This window comes from Salarias fasciatus (genome assembly GCF_902148845.1).
Source record: "Salarias fasciatus chromosome 23 unlocalized genomic scaffold, fSalaFa1.1 super_scaffold_20, whole genome shotgun sequence".
Taxonomy (NCBI): Eukaryota; Metazoa; Chordata; class Actinopteri; order Blenniiformes; family Blenniidae; genus Salarias; species Salarias fasciatus.
The window spans coordinates 3868631-3876811 of NW_021941230.1; the positions used below are offsets into that span (position 1 = coordinate 3868631).

At 47.1% G+C, this 8181-nt stretch overlaps 1 non-coding gene across 1 annotated transcript; it reads left to right on the forward strand.

Moving 5' to 3' along the window:
* The first annotated feature begins 5752 nt into the window (after positions 1 to 5752).
* Positions 5753 to 5824, forward strand: trnaa-ugc (transfer RNA alanine (anticodon UGC)). Its single transcript has one exon. It is a non-coding gene; the product is annotated as a tRNA-Ala (tRNA).
* The last annotated feature ends 2357 nt before the right edge of the window (positions 5825 to 8181 follow it).

The following is an 8181-nucleotide window of genomic DNA, read 5'->3' on the forward strand; positions in this document are numbered from 1 at the left end:
TCATTTGTCCTCTTTGTTCATAAAAACTCTATTTTGATCAATATTTAGTGAAGCTGGTTTCTTGTTTCTTCTATTTTCTTCTCATCTTCTCTGAAGCTTAAATTCCTGATTGAAGTCTTGATGTCAGCTGATAGTCAGAGAACTCTTTTCCTGTTTGAGAGCTTTGTTTCATTGGTTTAGAAGGAAACACAGAGAATTCCCTCCTGACTGGATTGATTTGGGAACATGTTCAATGTTTGTTCTAATAAAGTCTGTTGAACTGTTTCTTGTTCCGTCCTCTTTCCACCACCACGCTGCTCACAGCCTCTGAAAACACAACTTTTAGAAAACTGCTGCCAGTGGTCTCCATGGAAACGGGAGGAAACAGCCGCAGTCAGCAGTTCTTTGGCGTCACAGCAGTAAAGAGAGTTTTCCAGTTGTCATCAGGACTCCACAGGTGGAGCAGCAGTGAACCAACAGAGCAGGAAACAGAGTTTCCAGTCAGGCTAGTTTCTCTTTAGTTGATGGTTTATTGGTTGAAAAGCAGAGGATGAAAATGCGGCTCTTCCTGGACTCTCCTGGATCTTTTCTTGGTGGTCTGTCTGCTGCTCTGTTCCTACTTTCTTCCTGATCTGTTTCCTGCTCTGTTGACAGCTGTGTTGACAACAATTCAGCCTGGATTCAAATGACTGGAGCAGACAGCTGCTTCAGAGAAAGGCCTTGATTCTTTGTGGACATGAGACTTTTCTCTCTGCTGTCAGTCAGCTGACCTGCTGCTGCTCCTCCACAATCCTCTCCATGGCCTTTCTTAGCGCCCCCCTCTGGCCTCCTCCTGAAACACAACTAATACAGCAGTGTTATCATGAAGTCTGAGCAGCAGGACTCCTTCAGTCAGAGTGGGATGAAAAAGGCTGCAGCTGCTCTTTAAATGTCCAAACTCCATGACTGGGTGTCCTCCTGTCCCACAGGGTTCCTCACTTGAAGACTACAGTAATCAGATTACTTTCCTCTGGTGGACAGACTTCTTCTATGACCAAACCTGAAAACCACTGGTAAGAGAGAGGAGTGACAGTTGAAGGGCTCGTCCGGGAATTGAACCCGGGACCTCTCACACCCTCAGTGAGAATCATCCTCCTAGACCAACGAGCCGACACGCTCACAGAGTAAAAAGACTCAACTGATGGTCATAAACCAGGCAGGTGATCCAGACTCCTGACAGCCTGGACAGAGCTCATCCAATGACCACATCCTGACTGAAGGAGATGAAAACATGAGTCATGATGACTTGAATGATGGTCAGTTTGACCTCAACCACTTCAAACAGACCTGCAGGACGTGAACGGGCCCTAAGTGAGCCCAACGGCATGCTGGGAGAGCTGATGAAGTCACAGTCTGCTTCTGGGTCTCTGCTCCAGTGGTTGGTCGTTCTGTGCTGAGAGGAGCTTTGTCTAATGTCCAGTTTTTCTTTGGACTTTAGACATCTTCCATCAGTGATTCTTGCCAGCATGCACTCCCTGCATAATAAGACTGATGAACTGCAGGTTAATGTTTTTCATATGTCTGAATACCGGACTGCTTCAATGCTTGCTTTTCCTGAGACATGGTTGAATGGAGGGACAGCAGTGACAGTCTGCACATAGATGGGGTCCCCTGTCAGGCTGGACCGAGACTCCAGACTCACAGGTGAACCTTTGAACCTTTGAACTGCTGGCTGTCTCTCCACGTCCATTCTCCCTCCCAAGGGAATTCCCTCTGTTATTCTTTATTTTGGTTTATATTCACCCCAGAGGGAATGCACCCACAGGAATATAAATGAATAGATCCCCGCTCCCCATCCACAAGGAGAGGGGTATTGCTTGCTTGTGGATCCAGCCTCTCTTTGGGGGTAGTGTGGAGTCCACAGTGTGGGGGGAGGGGCCCACAGAGCACAGCAGCTGAACCAGATGACTTCTCCTGATTGGAAAACATACAAGTGACTCTAACAAGTGGTTTACTGCTGAAGCCCAAAGTTCAAACCTGCCATCATGTCAACAAATCAGCATCATAATTGTCTTTTTCTTACATTGGTGTTTGACCCTAACTGAAGACAGACCATGTCATAACACAGATATTATTCATGTTCAGGGCTGATTGTCTGCAGTATGTCTTCATATACATTGATCTTCTGGGAAATTCATCAGACCAAGCTGCAGGTTCACTGAAGCCTACTTGTCAGTCAGAGTTGTTTGTCTCATAAAAACTCGACGTTTGTGTTGCATTGCTATGACGACTCCTCCCACACCAAGTCGGTGCTCTGTATGATGGAAAGCGACCGGGGCCAAGGCCGAACAAAGAGAACCGAGTGGTAGGGCTGTCGCGGTCATTGCAAAAATGAAATATCGCGATGTCACGAAGCCCACCACGGTGCATGATGGGCCATCGCCAACACCGCATTGCCACAACCACGTTGAGCAGGGAACAATGGCGTTTACGCTGGTAGCAAAAAAAAAAAAAAAAAAAAAAAAAGTTACTTCGCCCATTTGGGAGCATTAATGAATTTAAGGGCTCACCTAGCTTGCTACAGGCCCGGTCACACCGCCCGAACTGTGCTGGAGCGTCCCTGGAGCGGTGAAAAAAATTCATCACCGGTCATAACCGCTCACCACCGTTTAACAGAAGTTGGCCTCCGTTAAAGCAACGCCGTATACGCTCGGCCACTGCTGATGTTACCGGAGGGGCCCTCCTACCGCTCCAAAAGTTTTGAGCTTATCTGCTTTATTAATGCCTCAAATCAGGTTTTAAAATGTATTTAACTTTTTACAGTGCACATTTGCGCAGCGTCACCTTTCACACTCCGCGCACTCGTTTCCCTGATAAACACACACACACACACCAACACACACAAAATAGTTGTATTATTAACTGTCAATAATAATCAAGAAAATATTAAAATTACCGTATTGGCCCGAATATAAGACAATGTTTTTTTCCAGAAATTGCATCCTAAACAGTGGGGTCGTGTTATAATCGTGGACTTACGTGGATGGTCAATACGCATCGGCGCCGCTAGATGGAGCCAAAGTATCACTGACCAGAGAGCGAGTGGAGCGATGAAATGAGATCAAACGATCTGATGAAAAATGGCGGATCACCTGGGACAAAGGGGCTGGAACGCTGGACAACTGAGCAAACAACAGAGGAGAAGTTATGATACCAACTTTAAACTGATGGTGATCAACGCAGCAGAGTCATCAAACTACTGCCAAGCCGCCAGGAGGTCTGGTGTAGCAGAGAGCCTCGTTCTAATTGGAGAGCACAGAAAAAAGAGAAAAGCTTTCCGTGGTCCGAGAGCGACGCTTCAGAGAGACTGATAGAAGGGTGAGTGAATACGTGTCTGAAAAACAGAAAGACGGAATGCCCACCACCAGAGCCTGATTCAGCTGAAAGCACTGGAAAGTTATCTACATCATTTATGCAGTTTTGACCCCTTAAAGGTTCTTATTTGTTGCTTATTGTTTCTTATTTTGAGAAAGATAAATTTTTGATTCAATACTGTAGTAATATTTTTTCATTTCATATCTCGTGAAATGTTATCTCAGTTGTGAGTTTTTGAGTTGATAATAATTCTATAATAAAAGTTGTTTTGTGAGTGACCTTACTGTCTTCAGCATTTTTTTTTTTTCACAAAATCTTTGAAAAATAGGGGTCATGTTATAATCGGAGTCGTCTTATATTCGGGCCAATACGGTATAACTTCAGTAACGTGTTGCGATGACAATAAACAGCATTCCATTCCATTATTGTTTTGATGGTGTGTTTCCCAGTGGCTGTTCAACCTTTTCAGTTGGTGCTGACAGGTGATTCCTGCTGGAAAGAGTTTGTTTCCAGAAAGCCCAGACTGGTGAGGACCTGTATGGACCAGGATGGTTGGATTCTGGCAGGCTGGAGTGTCAAACACTAGAGCCAGTTCAGCAGATTGATCCCAGAGCTGCTCTATGGAATCTAAATGGGATTATTATCCAGTCATCATCATGGGCCAGGAAGTCTTGGTGCTCCCTAAAAACTCTCTCCTTCCTGATGTACCATTGGTGGAATCTGACCCTGTTCAGTGAGGAACACCATTTCGACACGAGGCTCATCAGGTGTTTGTGTTTCCTCCAGAGCTCACTGCCATGGAGGAGAACTTCCCTGATGACAGTTCAATGCAGATATCATCATGTGGATGTTCGATCTTGCTGGTAGGATCCTCAGAGACGGATTCTATCTCGCAACCACCAAGAGACTCTCAGCCCCTATTAACGACCTTGATGATATTGATGTTAGACATAAAGCTTGGAGATGCTGGGGGTTGATCCCAGGAGGATGGGGATGGTAATTAGGGATGGGAATTGTTAAGAATTTAGCGATTCTGATTCCATGATCGATTCTGCTTATCGATACGATTCCTTATCAGTTCTCTTATCGATTCTCATTGAGTGAGAAATGAAATAATACAAATGGGGTGTTTGCATTAACTCTTCAATATCTTCATCCTGAACAGAAGAAAAAAATATCCATGTCATGAAAACTTTGCAAGGTGCAGTCGCCCCGGTTTCATCTTTTCGTGTGAAATGCAGCCAAACTCTGGAGCTTCTTCCTGACGCCAGGCTGGAAAGTTCAAAACCAAATTACACCGGCCTCACACTGGATGCCCTTGCATATCTGGTCCAGCTCCACAGCTCTGTCACTCACACTGTGTCTGCTGTCAGCTGATGGAGGTTGCCAGATCTGTCCCAAATATAATATTAAAACCGTCCAACAATAGAAAGCAGTTCAAACCTCCATCTCTGTAGAGAATGCATGTTAAACCCGTAAAAACCGGATTTGCATTTAAAAAAAACACGTAACCATTCCATCAACCCACCTCGGGTTCAAAAGAAGCTTGATTGTGCAGAGACCGCCCAATCTGGCAACACAGCCGCTCTGGTCATGGAGCTTTGTTTTGTGCAATTTTGGTGTCTTTGACTTTCCTACATTGAGTAAGTACAACATTTTTCATTCTTCTAATACATATAATGATTAGATCGCGTTGTTTGTTATATATTCTACCAGAAGAATTACAAAAAAACAATGTTATGGCAAAAACGCGACACAGATTTTATTTTGAAATCACAGATTTTGGAACACGTAACGAGTTTCCATCTGGCACCGACTTGTTTCTGTTTAGATTGAAGCAGCAGGGCTCCGGTGTGAGGGAAAAAAGGATCCCTGCTGAAAGTTTTCGGTCCGCGGCTCTGTTGCAGTGCCAGAACGTACCACAGCCGTGCTGTGCGAGTCCATGCGCTCCGCGCATGATACGTCGTCACGCACACAGTCGAATCGATAGCGGAATCGTTAAGGAGACAGCCAAACGATTCCTTGGAATCGAGACATGAGGAACCGGTTCCACAGAAGAATCGGTTCTCGATTCCCATCCCTAATGGTAATACAAGGGCTCGTCCGGGAATTGAACCCCGGACCTCTCACACCCAAAGCGAGAATCATACTCTAAGACCAACGAGCCGACATGTTCAAGAAACTAAAGGACTGAACTGATTGTCATAAATCAGGCAGGTGATCCAAACTCCTGACAGCCTTGACAGTGCTCATCGAATCCACTGCCATGAATACTGACCTCCAGCAACCAGCCACACTCCACAGTCCAGACTGTCCTGGTGAGAGAGGAACAGGCTTTTCAGGAGTTTTCCTCCTGGACTTACATGCGCAGATTCAGTTAAGTCAGAACCAGCAGAGCAGGTGGTTGAAACAGGCAATAGGGGATGTAGCTCAGTGGTAGAGCCCCTCCTTTGCGTGTAGGAGGTCCTGGGATCAATCCCCAGCATCTCCAAGTTCTATGTCTTACATCAAGCTCATGAAAAGAGGATGAGTGTCTCTTGGTGGTTGTGATAAAATCCATCTCAAAACAAGGAGCTCTGAACATCCCAGAAGATCCTTCCAGCAAGAGTACAGAATGGGGAATTGGGGAAATTCTTATGTTGTTGACATAAAGAATTTCTGAGAAATCTACAAGTGTCTAAAGTGGTTTATATAGATCCTCTCTCAGTCTCTCTATGATTACCTCATTTCTATACAGGAGAGACAGGGAGACTTGCTGGCACCGTCTGAGCCCTGGTCGTTATTTACATTTACATACTCCATTCACATGTCTTTTCAGAAAACAAAGCTTGTTTATTACCTTATGGGTCAAATCACTCCTCTGCTGTCTGATACATGGAAAGGGACAAATGACCCCTCTCTCGTCCTCCCAGTTTTAAAGGGATTCTCTCAGAGAGTGGAAGAACAGACAAGAAAGCTGTTGCTCACAGATGCTCTCTGAGTCTCTTCCTCCCAGTCGGAGTTCAGACCAGATACTGATACAAAGCCCTGATAACAGATGGAGTCAGTCAGTCCAAGTTAAACAAAGCAAAAACACTTAACAATGTGTAGCGCCCCCTTGCGGTGGTGGCAAATAGTGGGGGTGGCTAACCTGAGTTCTTTTACAGGTGTTATCTCTAACAAATTCCATCCATCCATCCATTTTCTACCGCTTATCCGGGGCCGGGTCACGGGGCCAGCAGTCTCAGCAGGGATGCCCAGACTTCCCTGTCCCCAGACACTTCCTCCAGCTCCTCTGGGAGGATCCCAAGGCGTTCCCAGGCCAGCCGAGAGACAGAGTCTCTCCAGCGTGTCCTTGGTCTTCCCCGGGGTCTCCTCCCAGTGGGACATGCCCGGAACACCTCCCTAGGGAGGCGTCCAGGAGGCATCCTAAACAGATGTCCGAGCCACCTCAGCTGGTTCCTCTCGATGTGGAGGAGTAGCGGCTCTACTCCGAGCTCCTCCCTGGTGACTGAGCTCCTCACCCTATCTCTAAGGGAGCGCCCAGCCACCCTACGGAGGAAGCTCATTTCGGCCGCTTGTATCTGGGATCTTGTCCTTTCGGTCATGACCCAAAGCTCATGACCATAGGTGAGGGTGGGAACGTAGATTGACCGGTAAATCGAGAGCTTCGCCTTTCGGCTCAGCTCCTTCTTCACCACGACGGACCGATACAACGACTGCATCACTGCAGCCGCTGCACCGATCCGCCTGTCAATGTCACGCTCCATCTGTCCCCCACTCGTGAACAAGACCCCAAGATACGAGGGTGTACCCAAAAAAACCGGAATTTGATTATAACTTTTTATTTATGACATTTCAAAATAAAACACCACCGTCGCCCTCAAAATAATCCCCATCTGCATTCATGCAGCGCTCCAGCCGTGTCTCCCACTTCACCAATGCGTCGTCAGACCCGCACGTAAAAGTGCCATTTTTTGCCGGCTGCGATTTTTCTGTCACCTCCTCCACATCTGCAAACCGCTGTCCCTTCAGCTCTTTCTTCAACTTGGGGAACAAGAAAAAGTCACTCGAGGCTACATCTGGCGAATAAGGCGAATGGGAGAGGAGATTCATCTTATTCTTCACCAGAAACTGCGTGACGCGCAGCGCCGTGTCCGCTGGCGCTCTGTGGTGGTGGATCAACCGGCTCCACTCCGCCACTCCGCGGGCCGCTTCCTCACATCCTCACGGAGCCGTCTGAGGACTTCCATGGAGTAGTCCTGGTTTACAGTCTGACCTGGAGGGACAAACTTGCTGAGGACGATACCCTGGACAGCGGAAAAGCAGCTCAGCATTGTTTTCACGCCTGAGCGCACCCGACGCGCGGACATCTGGCCCTTTTTAAACCACCCGAACCACTCATGGACCTGATTGTTCGCCAGAGCATCATCCTTGTAGGCTTACTGCAACAAGGTGAGTGTTTCTGCTGCTGTTTTTTCCCAGCAAAAAGCAGAATTTAATGTTTACGCGCTGCTCTGGCTTCCCAGGCAATGTCGCCATTTTGGAAAAAAATCGCAGACCGTCTCTGCACTCTGTTGCTATAAATAGCGCCTGATAGGCGTCAGTGTAACTCTCGGAGCTCAAATTTCTCACAGATGTGCATGAGGCTTACCTGCAGCACATCTGACGGCCAGAAGTCGGAACTCATTATTATTATTGTTTTCTGACCAAATTCCGTTTTTTTTTGGGTACCCCCTCGTACTTGAACTCCTCCACTTGGGCTGGGATCTCTCCACCAACCTGGAGGGGGCAAGCCACCTTCCTCCGGTCGAGGACCATGGCCTCGGATTTGGAGGTGCTGATCCCCATCCCTGCCGCTTCACACTC